This window comes from Microtus oregoni, unplaced genomic scaffold, assembly GCF_018167655.1.
Source record: "Microtus oregoni isolate MIOR12 unplaced genomic scaffold, Mior012 000025F_ref0000491, whole genome shotgun sequence".
NCBI classification, from domain to species: Eukaryota; Metazoa; Chordata; class Mammalia; order Rodentia; family Cricetidae; genus Microtus; species Microtus oregoni.
The window spans coordinates 5,000,761-5,022,168 of record NW_024543084.1 but is presented as its reverse complement, the minus strand read 5'-3'; the positions used below and the strand labels follow the sequence as shown (position 1 = coordinate 5,022,168).

At 36.6% G+C, this 21,408-nt stretch overlaps 1 protein-coding gene across 1 annotated transcript in view; it reads right to left on the bottom strand.

The window, feature by feature from the left end:
• The window catches only part of Lrp1b (LDL receptor related protein 1B), a 1,777,071-nt gene that overhangs the window by 853,776 nt on the left and 901,887 nt on the right, over positions 1 to 21,408 (bottom strand). The gene's annotated exons all lie outside the window — the stretch shown is intronic.

The window sequence follows — 21,408 nt, the reverse complement described above, 5'->3', positions numbered from 1 at the left end:
GACAGTGTTAATCTGTACTACTGTTCAGCTCCAAGTAACATTATTTAGCTTTTTTTCAAAATTGTTTTGTGTCGTTTATTTTTTATTCTTTACAAAAGAAACCACAAACCTGAAAACACCTGGCCTCTGAAATCAATCAAGGTGATTTGGGGCTCTAGGTTGAGAACAAGAACTGGGAAGCTAGTCTTTCCCTTACTTCTCTATCCTTTTCCAAGGTGTCACTTATACAAGGTCGTACCGCGGTGGTCATCATTTGCTGTCCTCACCACCATCCAAACCGATGATCCTTACTTGTTTGCCTGACCTTGGACATGAACCTTGTGAATGGTGAGCTGAATAAAACCCTCTCCAAAGAATGATTCATAAGTATTTCATTAGCACAATGCTAGTCTGTCCAATCTGTAGTCACGTATAGGCTTAAGGCAATCGGTGCTCCGCTTAGCACAAGCTTCCGCAATTACCAGCTAAGAACTGGAAGTGTAGGTAGCTGTATCATGGCTTGTAAAGTGTCTACCTACAAGCAATTCAAGTAATTTATTTTGTATTTTTACATGCATATCTAACACATGAGAAAAACGGAGCAGGGCTTTCTAACAAGGGCAAACTTTGGGTCACATACATCAGCGTCACATTGCTTTGACTGTCCATCTTTTATTCTCACTCCTCAACTGATGATGATACAGCATTTAGCCTAAATATCTATCTTTTCGACTACCTAATGACTATGCCAAGAGGCAATACGTTCCCCCTTTTGTCCTTTACCAATTTTAAGACCTAGACAGTTCTTAGATGTTATAGTTATGCCTTACTTTTGTTTTATTAGTTAAATCACTAAAGATCATAAATGGTAATGCTGTGACGTCCGTTTGTACCTCTTCATTCTTGAATGTGCATCAGTTCAGTGTCTTCTTCATCCTTCCCCTCGAGACTCATCTACTCTGGATTGATACATATACTCACAGACTCTGTACATTACACAGTTTCTGTCTCAACAGCCTGTTGTCACAGTACAATCCAGGTTCAAACCCGACAAGGGGAACAAAGCATTTTTACCCATAGCAATATGACAAGAGGCCAGTTTAAAGCTAGAATAAAGGGGGGAAGTAATTTGATGAATTGTTCTCAGACATTTTTAGAACACAATTCTGTCTAGGAGAAAGGCAACCACCAGTGACAGTCTACTTAAATGTGTGGCACAGCAAAAAGGAATCCAATTGGTTCACAATGTATGTTAGAATCCATTTCTTCCTATTGCCTCATTATTTTAAGCAGTAGTATCAGAAAGGGGTGAAATGGATTATTTAGGTAGACAAGCCACTGACTTACTGAACACATTCTTTAAGCTTCAGACTTCCCACCTATATTATAAAAATCACAACAGCAAACTCATAAAACTATAGTGAGGACGCTTGTAAACCAGGGAACACAGGGCTTACCTGTAACAAGTGGACTTTCAGCATTCATCAACTAAAGGATTAGTTTGAAAGGATGGCTTAGCATGCACCGTTTTCAGAGCAAGTTGTAAGGAGTAGGTTAAGTCCAAACTCCACCTCTTTTTTATTCAGCTAGCGAGTCAGAAATGCAAACATGAACACTGAAAAGAACAAGTTTGAGAAAACTGCCAGCATCAAAACCACTGTCCATGCAAACGTAGATCAGGCTGACGCAGTGCAGCCTTTGAGATGAGCCTGGCTCACTTAGCTGATAAGGGAGCAGTGTGTACATGCTCTGCTTCTCCTCAGATTGATTTCTTTTCCTTAGATTTAGAAGCGTAAATTTCTGAAGCCTAAGATGGGGATGATTTTGAACTTCTCTTTCTCTTGCCTCTTCTTCCCAAGTGACAGGCTTTTATACCACTACACCCTGTTCACACAGTGCTGGGGCATGAATTCAGGGCTTTGTGAATGCTACACAAGAATTCTACCAATGACACTATTTATATGCTCCTGCCAGATTCTATGCTGAATGGAAATTAATTTTTCAGATCTTTTACAAAGTGTTTGTGATGTATGGTGAAAATGCATCATTGCTTATTCTTTTTATCCCAATGCCAACATACTCATTAGAGTTCATAGATAATCATCTTGGTCTAGTCCTTATCATCATGTCAGAGTTGAATGATTTCTTTCTGTAATCTGAGCTTTAAAGAGCCAACATAAACTTTCTAATCTCATATAGACCTTCTCTGAATTTAATCCATATACTAAAAGTGTTTTAATCCTTAGAGATGATGGTATAGAACCCTATGCATTATTTAAGAAACAGCTTAACCATACTCCTGAAACTATGAATTAAATAGTAGCAATTTTTTTTCACTTACATGTAAATATACATAGTTCTTCATTAGACCTTGTAATGTTCATCATTTTAGTGATATGCTTGTATACCTTGTGCTTTAAACCACAACACAGACTTCCAGAAACATATAGGATTACTTGTGTTTGAACTTAACTGTCCATATAGCTGAAGGCTACATACTTTTCTTTCTTTGTTTGTTTTTTAATGAGGGAGTTTGGGCATCTTTTGAAATCATAGGGGCCAGGATTACTTTTACAACTATGCTTGTGGAGTCATTGTCCTAGGATTTGAGATTAGTTCGTGAGGAGAAAACAAAATTAAACTGTTCATTAAAATATATAAGCAAAAATGAATATGAAAGCAAAGAATAAAAAGAGCAGTCAATTTCTTCAGGGTAGAAGTGTAATTAAGGAACAGAGGGCATCTATGGGATTGTGATGGTCAAGCATTAATGCTCACTGACATTGTCCATTTTGCTATGTGAAAGTTAGCATGAAGGACCAAAGAGAACACAGTACCAGTGAGAAGGCAAACTAGAGTAGAAGACATGTTCTCATGGTGCTTATAGATGCCCAACACTAAGTCAAGGATGTTTTCTTTTTTGTAAAGCCAGACTGTTCAATTAGATACAAGCAACCATGATGTTAAAAGTTGACTCAGTGACATAATAAAATAAGTCATTGCTGTCTGAGCCCCCATTATTGACACTTCACACTTTCTCATGTAGCTCACACATAGGCAAGCAGTTCCCACCCCACATTTTAAAGCCAGACCTGAGTCTGGGACATATATTTCAAGTTGACCTCTCTACAACACCTGCTTCCAGTTTAATGTGACTAATGGCCTAATGGCTACACTTCTCTTCTAAAATTAATTTTGCTTATACAAGAGAAATATCTCTCTACAATTATTTCCCTAGGTTTGTTCACATGTTCTTAAATCAAACAGGAAATCAAGATTTCATGGAGATGCCAGGCTCTCACAACTTTGTTGTTTCATTTTCCCATCAATTTATTTTTTGATTAAGTATAAGTATTCAAAATTTATTGGCGTGACTGCAGGCAGAGGATGCATATCTTACGCAGGACATATTTCTAAAGCTTCTTTTCAGTTTCTGTGCTTAGTGAGGTCACCAATTCTGTTTTTACTAGTGACCCAGAGCATGGGGTGTGATCTCTGACTGTTTTCTAAGTGGTTGTGTCTGTATGTTTAGTCATCATTTAAATTTAACATATGACTTTATGAATCAATAACATATGTCAAGGCCTTTCCCTTTTCCAAATACTATTTCCCTTTTTATTTTCTGCTTCTCCGTGGTACATTTCAAGTGAGAATCACACACTAATCCCTAGTTTTCATTACTTCTTATCCGTCACTATCTCTATGACTCTTTGATTTGATTTCACCTTATCTGTACTGTTATTTCTAGAAATAAAGACAAATTATAATTTCCTTGTGCTTTAGTTGCTTTCTAACTAGTTTACCTATCTCTTTATTCGCTGTTCATCAATCACAGAAAATACGCATTATAGCCTAGGGAAAATCTTTTTTTAATTAAATGGTACTGTACTTTATAAGAATAATAATGATACATAAACTTTAAATAATACTACTGAAGTGCAATTCTTTTGTAAAAAGTGTTTAGAGGTTTGGAATGATACATCAGTGGATAAAGAGCAGGACTCCATGATTTAAGGACCAAGTTTAGTGTCACAGAGTCCCTGTAAAGCAAGACACAGTGTGTATACTTGTAATCCCTAAGACCTTTATGATGATAATGGAGACAGGAAAATTTTAAAACTCACAAACCAGACAGTCTTCCTTATACAATGAAAACTAGAAGATACACTGTTTTAAACAAGGTTATAGGCAAGAATAACACCCAGGCTTGTCTTCTGGCTTCCACACGTTCACCTGTATATGTGCACAGACATACTTAAAACACAGTAAGAGGCAAGCATGAGTATCACATGTGCAGTGCATCTGCACACACACACAGCACACACACAGATGCATACTCACACATCACACTCACACACATACACACACTACGTAGTAGAGATGGATAAAATAAATTAAGACTTCTATTAGAAATGTGAAAAGGTCATAGAAAGTCAAGGTTCATTGGCAAATCCTTAAACATCCAGAATTATTAGAATACTTGTTACAGTAAAAAAAAAAGTAGGTTTCTGATTAAAGAAAAATTTTCTGTTTCTTTTTAAGTCACTGAAAAACAAATACGAATTTAATGATAGCTATTTAAGAAAATAGCAATATCAGAGATGAAATTAAAGTTATCATTAATAAAATTTTCATTGTAGTGAAAGCTTACTCTTTTAAAATTATAAAGCAACATTGCTTTATTATATATTACATTGTGTTTTTATATGTATTTTTAAATTTTAGAATCCAAATAACTAACTGCATTAGCAAAATGAAGAAAAATAATACTTTGAGCTTCACAGACTAGATGGAAAATATTTGTATTTAAAAATATATATATACTTTGAATGGTTTTTATACCCTGAATTAATGTTCTTTAAGTCTTTTGTACATGCTTTACTCTGGCAGTTATGAAAACATATCTATTTGTGAGTTTATGATTACACGTTAGGATCCTGCGTTATATTGTTGACAAGCAACATCATTCATTTATTTAACAGTATCAGATATTCAGTATCTAACTTGCACGACCACACTTCGGCTGTTATGATACTCACAGACTCACAAAATGACATCTCAACTCTACTGCAATCTAGCCCTTCTTCAACACTGCAAACCCTTCTAGTGAGATGAAATAACAACAAAGAGGGCAGGGATAGGCTCCTCAGGTAAGGACACTTGCAACCACCTGACTATGTTAGATCCCCAGAACTGACTGGAGCAAGTTGTCTTCTGTCACACAGACACCATGGCATGGGTACCTATACATATATACACAGTCCCATTCCCATACCTGTATGCATAAAACAATTTAAAAATAATTCAAAAGTCAACAAACAGAAGTGATCCATTTTTGAAATCTTTTCATATTTATTTATTTTATTTATATGAATGATTTTTTCTTCATATATGTTGGCCTAAAACATGTGTGTCTAGCACTCACAGAAGTCAGAACTGGCTGGCTATTGAATGTCCTAGACCTGGAGGTGATGAACAGTTGTGAACCACCATATGGATGCTGGTGATTCAAAGGGAATCCTCTGCAAAAGCAATAAATTCTTTTAATTGTTGAGTCATCTCTTCAGACCCCACTGAAGTCATTTCATAAACTAAATTCTACTAGATGTAAAGATAGCTATTAACCTCATTAAAATAATAGTGGGGGATTTTAGTATCTAAGTCTCACCAATAGAAATGTCAGGCTGACAAAAGATATATAGTAGCAGCTGACCTAAATGGCTTTACATATTAAACAGACACAAAAATTCACAGACAATTCTGTGTGAATATTGAGTTGGTTCCCTCCTTCAACAATGGTGCTGGGGATTGAACTCAAACTACCAAATTGCATGGCAAGTGTCTTTAATGGCTGAAGCATTTTCTTGGCCCTATCTACATTTATAAGCAAGGCAGATTATCTTTTTCCCTATATTTTCAAAGATGCTTCTATAATAAAAGTTTGGGATGCAATAGACAATGTCTTCTGGGGCATAAGGCAGATTCATCACTTGAACATTATATGATTTTGCTCAACTCTAAATTTGACAAGCTGCTAACTGTGGTCTTAGAATGTTGGTGGCTTCCTAAGTGCTGCACAACTGTGAACAGGTTCCCTGTATCCAACATCTGCCTGTATCCATGGATGAAAGGTATCTGGATTCTGGTGGAAGAGGATGGTAATGTGAACAAGAGAGAAATTCTGTGACTATGCTGCAATGAAAAAAATTATTATGCATCTAAGGCAATAATATGCTAAAAACTTGTTTGCTTGAATATAGCATGATGTCTCAAATCTGATAGAGGGGTGAAGGGTAAATGTCATTAGTCAGATTTCTTTTGAAATATTAATATTTAGTTCTATCTCTAGCTACAGCACACTGTGCTGGCCAGCATAGTGAGTAAGAGCAATTAATGACAACTTCTATAGAATAAGGACTAAGGGAATACAAGCTGAATTAAAGATATGGGAAATATTCTCATTAAAGATTGCTTCAAAAAAGTGAAATTCCTCAGAATAAATCTAACCAAGGAAGTGAAAGCCTTATAGGTCTGAGGAAATTGAAGAAGACACCAAAAAAATGGGTACCTCTCCATTCTTACAGATGAGAAATACTAGTATAATGAAAATTGCTGTACTAGGTGATGATCCATTGTTTTAAAGAAACACCATGACCAAGGCAACTTTGATAATGTGGCTTGTTTACAGAGGTTTAGTCTATTTTCATAATGCCAGGGAGAATTGCAACATACACGATATAGCTAAGAGATGCATCCTGATTCATAGGCTGGCAGAGAGAAAGACACAGGACTTGTTGGGGGCTTTTGAAACTTCAAAGCCCACCTTCAGTGGTGCACTTCCTCTACCAAGTCCACATCAACACCAACAAGGCCACACTTTCTAATCCTTGTAATCCTTTCAAACACTTTTCTTTCTTGGAGACCAAACATTCAAATATATGAGCCAATGTTCTTTTTCAAAGAATCACTTATCGGCACCAATAGGCTTGCAACTATACCATAATGCAAAAATGCATGTAGTACAACTTCAGATATTCCCATAGTTTTTCCCTCTCAAGACTACTTAAAAGCCAAAAGTGCAAAGTCTCTTCTAATATTCAAGGCCAGGCAATTTTAATCACTATAAAGTCAAAATTTAAAAAAATATATCACATACTTCCAATATACAATGGCAAAGGAAATATATTACCATTATGGAAGAGAGGAGAAGGAGTATAGTGAGGAAATACTGGACCAAAGCAAGACCAAAACCCAGCAGGACAAAATTGAAATTCTGCCTTCCCACCAAAATCCTCTTCAGATCTCCAACTTTTTTAAGCTTTGTTGACTGAAATATACTTTCTCTCTTGGGTTGGTTCCACCCTATCTAATCAACTTTCCTTGATAGGTATACGAATACTCTGGTATCTCCAACATCTTAGGATCTCCAACAGAAGCCAGAACTCACCTTCCCAGCCTCGCACAATGGCCCCTTTAGGCCTCCATGTTGATACATGCCTGGTCTCTGAAGCTTTCCTGAGCCACAGAAAGAGATTCTACAACCCCTTGTTATAGCCTTGAATTTAAATGCCAAAGCTGCCAGGTTCTACTGACAGATGGGTCTAGAATTTGGAGCCCTTCCTCAATTACATTTACATTAGCTTCTTGTTGAACCTTCCAACATTCTTTAAGCTTTTCATTAATTCCTTTCACAAGTTGGAAGCTTAATTGTGTGGAGTCTTGCTCAGAGGTCAACACCCTTTTGTTCTTCTTGGTTCCTTGAGCATTTGGCATGGCTAGACTAGACTCCTAGGGCCCCTTTTCTCCCAAAACTATGCATTTTGCATTTCTCTTTATCTAACAGTCACATGATGTCATCAATACTAGACTGGCTTGAAACCCAAGACCAAGGCCATAAATTCAAAACAGGTCCATTTAATATAGTGGGGAGTGGGAGGCAGAAATCAGGCACATTCTTAGCCAAAATATCACAAGAATGATCTCTACATCCTTTGCTAATATTCTTGCCCTCTAAAACTTCCTCAGCTGGGCCTCTGCATTTTAGACCATCCTCAGCACTGTCTTCCATGTTTCTACTACATGGCCCATTAAGTCCCACTTAAAGTGTTCAGATACTTTCCTAATCCAAATTCCCAAAGTTCACATTCCACCAACAAACTGCATGATCAGGACTATTACACCAATACCAAGTCCTATAAAAGGGAGAATTTAATTGAGGTTTGCATAGAGTCTCAGAAGTTGAGTCTATTACCATCATGGTGTGCATCATGGCATCATGCAGGTAGATAGTAAAGACATAACTGAGACTTATATCCTCATATATATGCAGAACGAGAGAAAAAGGCTGGGTCTGGAATGAGTTTTTGAATCTTCATAGTCCACAACTAGTGTCGAACTTCCTCCAAGATCACACCTCCTCCAACGAGGCCATACCTCCTAATCTTGTTATACCTGTCAAGGAGTTCCTCTCCTTGATGAATAAGCATTCAAATATATGATCTATGGGAGCCGTTTTTACTAAAACCATCACATTAGTCAAAGAAACTTCGATCTTGATGCAATTCCCATGAAAAGTTGCATGCCATCCTTTTCAGAAATACAAGAAAACTCTCTGAAATTTGACACAAAGCACCCAAGATCCCAGACAGACAAAATAATTCTGTACAAAATGCAAATATCTAGATGTTAGAGACAATGCATGACTGATTTCAGTTTACGCCACAATAATAAAATGGAATAGTACTGGAAGAAAAATGGCACATAGATTAACAGAAAATAATAGAGTACCTTGATGTGATAGCACAGCTTCAGCAATGTGATCATAGGCAAGTTGGAAAAAAAATGTAAATTGGGGAAAATAATTCCAATTGCATTTTATGGATATTATTTTCTATCTTAATATAACTATTCCAGGATAAAGATGTGATGCAAGATGGGCAGATGAGTGAGGCTACTGAAGGTTTTCTGTCAGCAATAGTACAGTATCTTTACTTGAAGGAGGGATGATGGCATTACTCCCTGCTGGGGGTGTGTGTGACAAAATAGGGACAAGGTCATTTGTCTTAAAAGATGTTCTTGGAGCCTCACTTCAGAGCAGAAGCATCCCAGTGTTGCTCTTAAATCTTGGCAGTGATTTTGGAAATGGAGAGGAACAAATGGAATCATGCAACCTGTTTTGATTTCTGCACTGGGAGCAAGATGGTGCTTTTTCTTTGACAAAAGAGGAACATATCTTTTGGCAAGATCTGTAAAACTCTGACTGGAAAATTTGGTTTGTAAATAGGATTAAAAAAACTCAGATTTTTCACAGTATTTGATAGAAACAAAAGCTTACTAATGTTGGGACAATTCAATTATTTTGTGACATTCTACACTGGAAATAAACTAGAATAAAAAGAATTTTTATCGGGGTTCTTGCTGTTACATAAATGGTACATTCTTATAGTTTATCACTGAAGACAACAAATACAAGTATAAAAATGCACTAGGTATCTCACCCTCTATCCTCTTTCAAATACTGCAAAGTCTGTGGTGGACAGTATAATATGGACACCAACTTTCCATAGCCTGATAGAGTTTTGCTTAAAGCAAACTAAACCTTGTTAAGAAACTATGGACACAAAATTCAGAAATTTATGTACTAAGTGTAACAAACAACACAGGATTAGAGCTAGCCATAGTCAGTCTTCAGACACCCAGGAAACAGTTCTATGAAGTCTTGTATCTGCTTTTCAGGAGGCGCCATGGAGACACATGGTTCAAGGTACCATGGGTGCCTTAGGGTGCACCACCATTGGCCTTTTCTTCCTTCTATTCCTCTTACTCTTTCAAGTACACCTCAAGAGATAAATATAATATCCTTAAATAAAAACAAGTCTCAAGTTCTTCTCTTGGAAAAATTCACATTAACAACAGAAGACACTTACTACTTTGTAATACACAGGCCGAGATTGGATATTTATAATCTTTTAAGCAGTTTTGCCAAGACTCATGAGGTTGGGTTCTAGAAACCTGGCTACGATCATGAGGGGATGAAGAAAAACAGAGGCATGCAGTAAAACGGGGGTTGGGTAGGCTCTGAATTCTGATGGAGGCACATCAACATCAGCCAGGAACCTCAGAGTATATGAACTGAGAAGTTTAGTTTTATACAACTGAACAAAGAGACAGCTTTAGCTAACCTCTGGAGGAGGCTTGTATAACAGACTGCAGTCATGCTGGAGGAGCAAGCTGTGGTTGATAGTGCCAGGATACACTGTCAACATCCACACATGGACCAGGGGAAGGCTTTGCTCTTCCCATGGATCTGATGTATTGGGGTCTATAACATGTCTGTGCTCACTCAGGATTTCATTAGCTTGCCTCAGTTTTACATATTTCTGTAAACTAAAATTAAAGAGTTATATTGCAAGGTATAATTTGAGTTGAATCTTGAAAAATGAATTTAGAGACCTTCTAACAATGACACTATATATTGCAAAACCTTTTTGCTGGGAGATCATTTGGATATACAGTAACTAATTAGTATAATAAATTATATAAAGATAAATGTATAAAAAACATGGGCAAAGTCAACATTGCCATCTATTGTTTGATAGCAATTCAAAATCACCAATCTCTGCTGGGAAAAAAAAATCTGTATATTGAACATAATAATTTTAGGTATTACAACATATTCTTAAGAAGCTTTCAATGCCCACAACTGTGTTTTGGTTTGTGTGGAAAGTGGGCATTAGAACTAGTGAAAATAAAAAAAAAAACAACAAAAAACAGACCTGTAAAAGCTTTAGACTGCACAGTGTTCATAAACAGTGTGATTAAATTCTGGTTGTTATGTGATTTGAAGGCTGTTTAGCGAGTTTTACTATGAGCAAAGGAATCAATAATTGTTTTAGAAAAAAAGGTGGGAGGTGCAAATGAAAGTTACAGGAAGGAATCAAAATGACAGAGAAGTTAAAGATCCTGTCAGGGTCTACTGAGGAGCTGTGACAAATGAGGGTTTGTGTTATTCATTCTAATTAGTTTCAGATGAAGGATATTCCTGACTCACTCTTAAACCCTTGTGAGTAATAAACATCAATTTATAATGGTGAAGAAATCCCCTAGTATTCATCTGTACCCATGAATGATTATAAGAAATAGCCTTAACTGTTGGATAAAAGTAATAGCTAACGTGCACAGATAGCATTTCTAAATAGCTAAACATTTTCACATCACACTGCATTTAATTGTCATGTCTTTCTAACAAGGATAAATGGACCGACCAAATCTTTCATGTTTTACAAAGGCTAAATTTGGATGACAGGTAAGAGATTTTTTTTTCCCAGAGTTTCATAAAGCAACTAGTTATTACCAAATTAAATCTGAGCCAAATGTATGCTAACTTCTCTTCCACTTTCCTTTGATCTGCTCATTAGAATCATGCCCATTTAGGGGCCAGTTTTCATTTTCTCATAATAGCAAACAGATTTTGCTGAAATCAATATCTAGGGAGGCAGTTTTAAATTCCAATTTGTAATAGAAAATAAATGGAAAAAAATCTAGTGCTTACGGAATACAAAATAAAAGGAATTAAAATGACAGAAGCAGCAGAATTCCTCAACCAGTGGAAGAGCTCTTTAATAGTAGTTCTGTAGACAAACTTAAAACTGCGTGTTCTTATCTACGAACTTATACTTAGCCAGCTATTTCAGTGACTTAGACTTTAAATTGTTCCACTTCTAATTATAGCAATCCACCCTCCATTTTATCTTTTCTCTCTTTTCAATAACTTCCTGCTCAATAAACTAAACAGCTATAATGAAAAAGCTTCATCATATGTATCTGTACTCACTACATTTCTGTTGTTATAAAACACTGGCCAAAACAGCCTGGGAGGAAAGGGATTATTTCAACTTATAATTTATAGCCACTACGAAGGGAAATCAGTTCAGGAACTAGAAATAGGAACCTGGAAACGGAAACTGAAGTACAAACCATGAAGAAACATTGTTTACTGGCTTGTATTCCATGGTTTCTTAGATTGCTTTCTTTTATAACTCAGGATTATTTACCCAGAAGTAACACCACTCATATTTGTCTGTGACAATTATTAATCAAGAAGTACCTCATAGATATAGGAGAATCAGGTTGGTCTTATTCCTCAAATAAGTCTCCCTTTTCCAAACAACTCTATTTTGACAAAAACAAACCAGCATATTGAGTATATGAATATAACTTAAAACAAAAAATCATGCATAAAGAATATGAAATAAACAATAATACCTGGACAAAAATGTCAAAGATTGCTTGTCTCCTGTGCATCCCAAAATGAAATAAAACAAATAGATGAACAAACCACAGAATTTGGAGTTGAAAGAAGTCTTTTTTTTTTTTTTTTGTTTTTTTGTTTTTTTGTTTAAACCGAAAAAGGGGAAATGATGGAGGAAGGTCATTGGCTAATAAAGGAACTGCCTTGGCCCATTTTATTGGTTAGGACATAGGTAGGTGGAGTAAATAGAACAGAACGCTGGGAGGAAGAGGAAGTGAGCTCAGACTCCACGGCTCTCCTCTCGGGAGCAGACGCCTGAGAGAGACGCCATGCCCCGCTCCCGGGATGAAGCTCCGACCCAGGATGGACATAGGCTAGAATCTTCCCGGTAAGCGCACCTTGGGGTGCTACACACAGATGATTAGAAATGGGCTAAATTAATATGTGAGAATTAGCCTAGAAGAGAATGGGCCAAGCAGTGATTAAATGAATACAGTTTGTGTGTTGTTATTTTGGGGCATAAGCTAGCCGAGCAGGCAGCCGGGTGCTGGGGATACAGCCCCGCCGCGCCCCTATTACTACATAAAATCAAAGTGAAGAATTTAACAAAGTAAAATCTTGATTAAATTAGATTTCACAGTATGCCTGTGAACCTCTGTGCCACCAACACACTTGCTCTCTGTCAAATTTCAGTAAAAAAATCTATTAATAAAATTGAATAAACATATTAATGATATACATGGTAAGAAAGATTGCCACTGTCTGTTGGATATATGTTTACAAACAATGTAAGCTATGTTTTTTTTTAGCCCGCCTGTCTGTCCATTTATCTGTTTGACTACAACCTATCTCTTAGTTGTTCTGTATGTAGAGTACATACAATACAAGATGACCTTGCAATATACCCATTCTTCCTTTGCATCTCTGACCAGCATTAGGTGAAACTGTATGATCAACCACCTGAAGTAAAAATGAAACACTCAGAAGTAAGAGGATTTGCAGAAAGTTATCTCTGTTTAAATGAAACAAGAGAATAAAAGTTCGAAGTAAGTATGGATAATGTAGTGAGACCTTGTCTTAAAATAAGTAAATACATATTTATAAAAAGAAATTAATACGTATTTATAAAAGCAATATAAAAGCTAAAATTCATGAATTTTCAGCAAATGATTAATCATGATTCGTTCCACACTCACTTAAAAATAAGATGCTTTTAAAGTCTTGGTAACTCAATACTGACTGCAGGAAAGTTCAAATATTTTTTTAAATGCTAAGCATACTACTGTTGTTAGCAATATATATCAAAATAGAGTTTTAAGGAGGAGGTGTTCCTGATAAACAGAGCCTCTTCCAAGTCTCATACCTTCACAGATTTTATAATGATCTATTTCTTGCAATGTGCTGGGCACTCCCTTAGCTCAAATAAGTAATTCTCAAACCACAGCTATTGAAACAGTCTAACTAATGTCTCCATTATATTTTGATCCTCCACCCATCTCATACTCATCATGGTTTAAAATAGCACATCTTTATATAGAGATAACACATCTACTCTCAGCTTAATTTTTCCCAAGCTGACCTACAGTATTGCATCTTCTCACATGCTCTTTGAAACACACATGCTTCTTCCTCCTTTTACATTCTAACCACAGTGATTTTCTCCAGGTTCTCAGGCATATCCTTTTTCTCTCTCCTAGGTCACCAATATACCTTCTCTAAAATAAAGCTTTCTTCGTATTAATCCCTGTCTACTGTCCCGCTTTCCCCTGTGTGGTTTGTCATTTCAAATCTGGAGTAAAGAAAGGATTGAGTCAAAGTTGTGCTGTTCTAGCTCTATTTCCAGTACTTCTTCTCAGATGAGCTTCCATTCGGCCTTCTTGTGGAGGCTTTCCGCAGACACTTCAGTCACTGTTGTTATTAATGCATTTTTATAGTTACATGAATTGGTTGATATTCTTATCCTCTATTTTTAAATTAATTTTCAAATTGGAATGACTTTCAGATATACAGAAAAATTTTGCCTCCTTGCCCTGTTGCTGTCCAGGAGACAGGGCAGGGAGCTGCTACGGTTGCTGCTGGTGATGATTATGATCTTATTATGACAGGATGGATGGGCTACCCATGGGTTGCCTATGGGCTTAAAATAAAATAGTTGAGCCAGGGGTACCAGTATAGTGGCTGGCACTGAGGGCAATGTGTTGTACAGCAGCATAGGGCTCGTGTAGATACTGCCCTCCTGGACAAGCTGCCCAATTCTGTGATCACCCTGACTCTGAGCAGCAACAACATCCAAGATGAAGAATTATTAGTTTTCTGGATTAACCCTCAAGAGACTTCCTGCCTCAGAAGCCATGTGGCTGTCTATGATAATGGCTGTCTGTGATCCGTGCTGCAGCTGGAGTGTATGTTTGATGCCCATGATCCATGCTGTACTGGAACACCATTTTGAGACCCAGATACTGTTCCGTATTGCTGCCTGCCATTTGGATGTCCGGGGTCTATGTTGCTTCCGGAAGCCATGCAGAAGATTTTATAAGGCATGCTGCCAGCAGCTGCTATGGACAAGGAAACTGCTTTTTCAGTGGTATAGATGACTACAGACTCATAACTGAGAAGGAGAGACATTGAAGGCTTCGGTGACTTCTCCCTGCCTCCCCCCAAAAATAAATAAAAATAGTGAAAATGTAGGAAGCTATTGAAGAGAGTCCTTAAAATTTGTGATAAAGATGATGAAACTCCTTATAGCCCATGGTTTCTGGCAGGAGGGTGGGAAAGGACTCAATTTTCTCTAAGGGGCTACAACTGGTAGTGTGAGTATATGGGCAAGGTAATTGAATTTGGGGGAGATTTGGGTCCTTTTGTTTGTTTGTTGTCTGGAGAGAGCACAAGGCAGGGTGGGAGGGTGGACCTGGGAGGAATGGGAAGTGAATATGACCAGGGCACATTGTATGAAATTCCCAGAGAGTTAATAAAATTATTATATTGGGAAAAACAAGAAAATGTGCATGAGTGATACAAAACCTTCCAAAGGCTTTTCACTTTTGCTAACATTTTACTTTATGCAGGGGTTTGAATGAGAACCGATCCGACAAACTTAAATTTTATTTTTTTTAAATGCTTTATTTATTTATTTATTAAAGATTTCTGCCTCCTCTCCACCACCGCCTCCCATTTCCCTCCCCCTCTCCCAATCAAGTCTCCCTCCCTCTTCACCCTGAAGAGCAATCAGGGTTCCCTGCCCTGTGGGAAGTCCAAGGACCACCCACCTCCATCCAGGTCTAGTAAGGTGAACATCCATACTGCCTAGGCTCCCACAAAGCCAGTACGTGCAGTAGGAACGAAAATCCACTGCCATTGTTCTTGAGTTCTCAGTAGTCCTCATTGTCTGCTATGTTCAGCGAGTCCAGTTTTATCCTACGCTTTTGCAGACCCAGGCCAGCTGGCCTTGGTGAGTTCCCGATAGAACATCCCCATTGTCTCAGTGTGTGGGTGCACCCCTCGCGGTCCTGAGTTCCTTGCTCGTGCTCTCTCTCCTTCTGTTCCTGATTTGGACCTTGAAATTTCAGTCCGGTGCTCCCATCTGGGTCTCTGTCTCTGTCTCCTTTTATTGCCTGATGAAGGTTAATATCCATGAGGATGGCTATATGTTTTTCTTTGGGTTCACTTTCTTATTTAGCTTCTCTATCATAGAACAAAAGTATATGCTCAACTATGTTCATAGCAGCATTGTTTGAAATAGCCAGAACCTGGAAACAACCTAGATGGCCTTCAATGGAAGAATGGATGAAAAAAGTATGGAATATATACTTATTAGAGTACTACTCAGCAGTAAAAAACAATGACTTCTTGAATTTTGCATGCAAATGGATGAAAATGGAAAACACTATCCTGAGTGAGGTAAGCCAGACCCAAAAAAAAAGAACATGGGATGTACTCACTCATATTTGGTTTCTAGCCACAAATAAAGGACATTGAGCCTATAATTTGTGATCCTAGAGAAGCTAAATAAGAAGGTAAACCCAAACTTAAATTTTGGAATACTTTTCCTTAGTTGGTGGAACTGTTTGGGAAGGATTAGGCGGTGTGGCTTTACTGGAGGAGGTGTGGTACTGGGCTAGGATTAGAAATTTCAAAATGCCCATGCCATTCCCAGTTATTACTCTCTGCCTTGTGGTTGTAGATCAATTTGCAGGCTCCCAGCTCTTGCTCCAGTGCCAAGGCTACCTGTCTGCTGCCATGCCCATGGCCATGGTGGCCATCAACTCTAATCCTCTGAAACTGTAAGCCCTTAATAAACTCTTGCTTTTATAAGTTGCCTTGGTCATGGTGTCTTATCACAGGAATAGAAAAGTAAACACCTTTCCTTACCACATTTGCTTTCTTGTTAAACACAGATGCACCCACAAACACATAATAGTTTTCTATTATATACCTAGAGTATACACCTCATATACAGTATATATTATGTATAATATATATATATATATTATGTATAATATATATATAATATTTGGAATATTCTAATAATCCTGTGTTGAAGCCTGTGTAAACTTTAGTAGCTTATCAACTTCAGTATATGTGTGGGTGAAATGGAAGATTAACGATTAAAATTTTTTATCAGGAAGCTTCCACTATAAAATATTTTTCAGTGAGAATATCTGCATGAATTAACTCAAAGTGGGATGGCAATAACATCAAGTATCATACATAATAAATATCACTTCTTTCTTTGTTGACTCCAGGAGTGATTTTCTGTTTGTCATCAACTGTCCTGAGTAGGCGTTGATTCTGTACAACCAGGGTGCTATTGAATAGTGTAGAAGATACAAGCTACTGGTAATCACACAGATGTTAATTTGGTTACTGAATATTTTCCAGACCTAGTTGTCCATTGTTCCTATATTACGATAGACTGAAAAATTTTAAAACTCTTTTGTACATGCATAATCTTTTTTCTTTTATTGAAAATAGATTTTTTACAACATATTTTGATCATGGTTTTTACATCCCCAGATACTCCTCATTTCCCTCCTCTCCTAAAGATATTTTAAAAAACATTATTAGCAAATCTTTATTTTATGATTCATATTAGAGACCCGAATTTAAAAATAGCTTCGGTAAGGATGATGATGTTTCAAAGCATTAGTTAGTATAAAAGAGAGTGAGAAAGAGAGACTTTTAGTGGGTAAAACATATTTCTCAACTAATCAGTAGGTAGCCATGCTTCAAATAATATTCAAATCTACTCTGTTGGTCTCTTGGTCACCTGCTTTTAACTATGACCAAATATACATATTCGATGATGCCCAGTAACATTGTCAATAAAAACTGAGATAAAGCTATGGAAATGCAAACTACCAGAGCACTGAGACAATTAATTACTGAAGATTATGGTTTAAGGAGACAAAAGAAGAAATGTAAAACAGAAGCTAGCATGTCAGGAGTTTATCATATGTTAGGTAAGGTATTTGTAATTATTCCATCTGTGCGGGCCATTCTGTATTTCAGCAATTGAGAATAAACATAAATGTCTGACTCAGTATTTTATCAGTTTCCTGGTAGTTTATATTTATTATAAATGATGTGTGTTACAACAGATTTGTTCTCCAAGACCTAAGCAAGGAGGCACTCGTTCCTATTGAAAAAAGTTTTACAAAGAAAATGGGTCAGTTATTTGTAGGAAAACATATTATATGATAATGAACATCAATCATATTCAGTCATAAATAAAATTTAAAGTCACAAGCTATAGAACTAAAGAATTTTATAACCTACACTATCAGATTTCTAAAGGAGAGAGTAGAAAATGATTATAATAGTAACTTACAGTGATTGACAATAATCACAACAGGGTGTACTGTTCTGGACGGGAGCTTTATTTGGTGGATATTGTAATAAGGCTCATGTAACTCATGTCAGTCATTTTTGAGCTGAAAATTGTCCTCTTGAGGACAACCAAGACATTTTACCCTCAAAAACTCACAGTCCAAAAAATTGGAAAAGTGTTTTTTATCATGCACAAGTGAATACACTAGCTCTTATTTCTGATGGCATTGTAGAGCTCTCATTAGTCTGTGTTTGCTAACAATCATTCGATTTCCTTCATACTGCTTGCACTGCCAGCCAGGCCTCACACTGAGCCTGAGCTATGTGGCGAAAACACAGTGACGGGCCATTGACATTCTCAGTGTGGAAAGCCATTTCCTTCTGTCAAACTGTGATTTCAATGGTAAGCAAAGGCACGGAGAATGAATCTCCATTCCGCTTTACAAGAAATGGTAATGTTTACACACCTCCTTTGTATACAGTCATTAAAAGCTGGGTTTTTTTTTGTTTGTTTGAAATTGCGAGTAATGTTTCTCATTAATGCCAGCTTTCTACTGTGATCTAAGGAGGCCTAGGAAAATAGACACCCATCATTAAAACCATAGTAAGAAATAAGGGAAAATTTTCATGCATTATGTACTTATGGAAACTACTCAGACACTCTTGACTTGTGCTTATGTGGCCATCCAAAGCTAATGGTGGTTCCTTAGTGACCCAGACTTCCATTTAGGGCACAAGATGTACAAGAAGTAGATTTGGATAAACTGGTAATTCATAGCTCGGTAGTTTGTTATACAGAGAACAATGTTTATGAAATTTAATTCTGAGAAAAGATATGGGATTCTTGAACATTAGCACAATGCAGAAAACATGCGGTTCTTCTGAGGAAAGTCCTGAGGTTCCTGTCTAAACCACAATACAGTTGTATGCTAACTCTTCATAGGCAATTTGCTTCTCTTCCTATTACATGGTTTAAGCTTTTATATAGGGGTTTTAAGTTTACAGAATTAAGCAGAAAATAGTTTTCCAGAGTGTGTTCTAACTCCTTTATTCAGTGATTCACCTATCAATAATATCTCACAATACTTTGCGTTACATCATTGAATCTTAGTTCATTACTGGGAACTTAAACTCATAGTTTATACTAAGACTCACTGTATGAGCCAGGTGGTGGTGGCACAAGCCTCGAATCCTAGCACTTGGACAGCAGAGACAGACAGATCTCTGTGAGTTCAAGGCCAACCTGGTCTATGAAAAGAGTTCCAGGACATCCAGGGCTGTTTCATAGAGAAGCCCTGTCTCAAAAAACAAACAAACAAGACACAAACCAAGCAAACAAAGACTCACTGTACGGTGTTCAGTTCGATAGGATTTGACAAAAGTGTAATGTTCTATGTTCTTCCATACAGTGTCACACAGAATCATTTCCCTGGTATCATTTCTTTCCCCACACGTTACCTGCTTATCCATAATTCATTCCTAATGCCATGTACGGGGAACCATTGATCTTTCCCAAAATGACATGCAGTTTTCTAAATCTTCTCTTAAAAATTTGGCCACAAATTGTACAGTATTCTCTAAAGATCTTCATAGAACTTAGATGAAATTATAAATGTCCCCTGCTAAGGAATACAATTACAGTGTACACTTCAAGTTTCATTTCCCTTTGGGCCACTATCTAGACTTATAGACCAATATTGGCATGCCAAAAATTTCCAATTACCTCAACTTTAATTCCACATTCTCAGGATGACTCAGCATGATAAAAATATGGTAAAAATTATTGTAAGCTATGGGCTGGCATGCTGACACATACTTACAAGAATGGGAAGGCTACGGCAGGAGTATTATGAGCTCCATGCCATGGACTTAAGCAACAAGTTTAAGATTCAAAACATGCCTGAATTGAAAATAAAGACTATTCTAATAAAAAAAAAGTTTTTGAAAATAAATTGTAGACTAAAGGGTTACATTCTTAAGCTCAAATCTTGATTTCAATAAATTGTGTTGTTTTTGCTTTTGTTTTTATTGTTGTTGTTGTTGCTTTGTTTGGTTTTAACTAGGAAGAAATAATCTTACCTGTTCAAGTCTCATGTATAAAAGAGCATAAGGGAAAAATGGAACTCTAAGTACCTTCTAATACATAGGAAGATTATATGGGCCGAAACAGAGAAGGTGTATAGAACAAAGAAAATCTGAACTCACATTGTTTGGTACACTATCACTGTATTTTTTTTTTTTAATTTCCTCTCTGGTTGTCCTTCAAAGAAAACTGGCCCAATTAGAAACACAAAAACTACATAGAAACACAAATGTACTACATTTGATGTAGTACAAAATACTACGAAAAGAAGTTATGTGTTGTGAAACTAGTTAACTGACTCTGCGTTCCATGTAAATGAAAAAAACATTTCCGTGTTTATGTAAACAATATTATGATCAGAAGATGAGCTGGGGCACTTATAATTGCATGCAGGAATCATGCAGTCAGCTTAATCTTAAATTAGTTCCTAGAACATGCATCAGATCACTGTGTTCTTCATGAAAAATACCCAGTATTGACTTAGCAAGGAGAAAATATGAGGTATTGTGGTTTTATGCTGTCTGGAATGACTTGTCTAGACATTTACTACACAAACTATAAGAATACTCTCCTGATAGACGTGTAATACAATGTTCTTCTCAATTGAAATGTATCTTGACCACCTCCTAGACATGCCTCTACTCAGAGATGCCACCCAAGTTCTGTGAATTACAAGAGTTGAAGGCAAGGGACTTAGAACCTTTAAAGTTACTGATAAGACTACTTTAGGAATTTGGGTTTAGCTATGTCCCTTTTTGGCTTTCATTATACTACAAAGTAGTCGTATAACCTATAAATATGCCTATTATTTATCTTAATTATATTTAATGAAGTAAATTTAAAATTATCTTTGAGTGTATATCTTTAATATTTAACGTAATATTAAATCAAATAATACATAAAATAAGACTTATCATGATTTCATGATGTTATATTTTATTCTTATTTTATCAAAATAAGAATAGCCTAAAATTTATGATGTGGGTTAAAAGTTTTCTTTGCTAGGAAACCTTGACCTGTATTTTGGGGTCCAGTTTATATCGAATAGTTATGAGCATGTGAAGATTTTAGGAGTAAAAAGATCTAAATAAGACAGAGCTTACATCAAGTTGTCTCCATTAGTATCTAGAATTTTCCTTATCTTCAACTTTTCAAGGCTCTATGTTCAAGATTAAGATATCTCTAGTGAGCTCTGAAGTATCTTTCCCAGTGGATTTAAACTAGGGATTTGTCTTTAAATTTTGTACACTTAATAAAATTGTCCTCCATT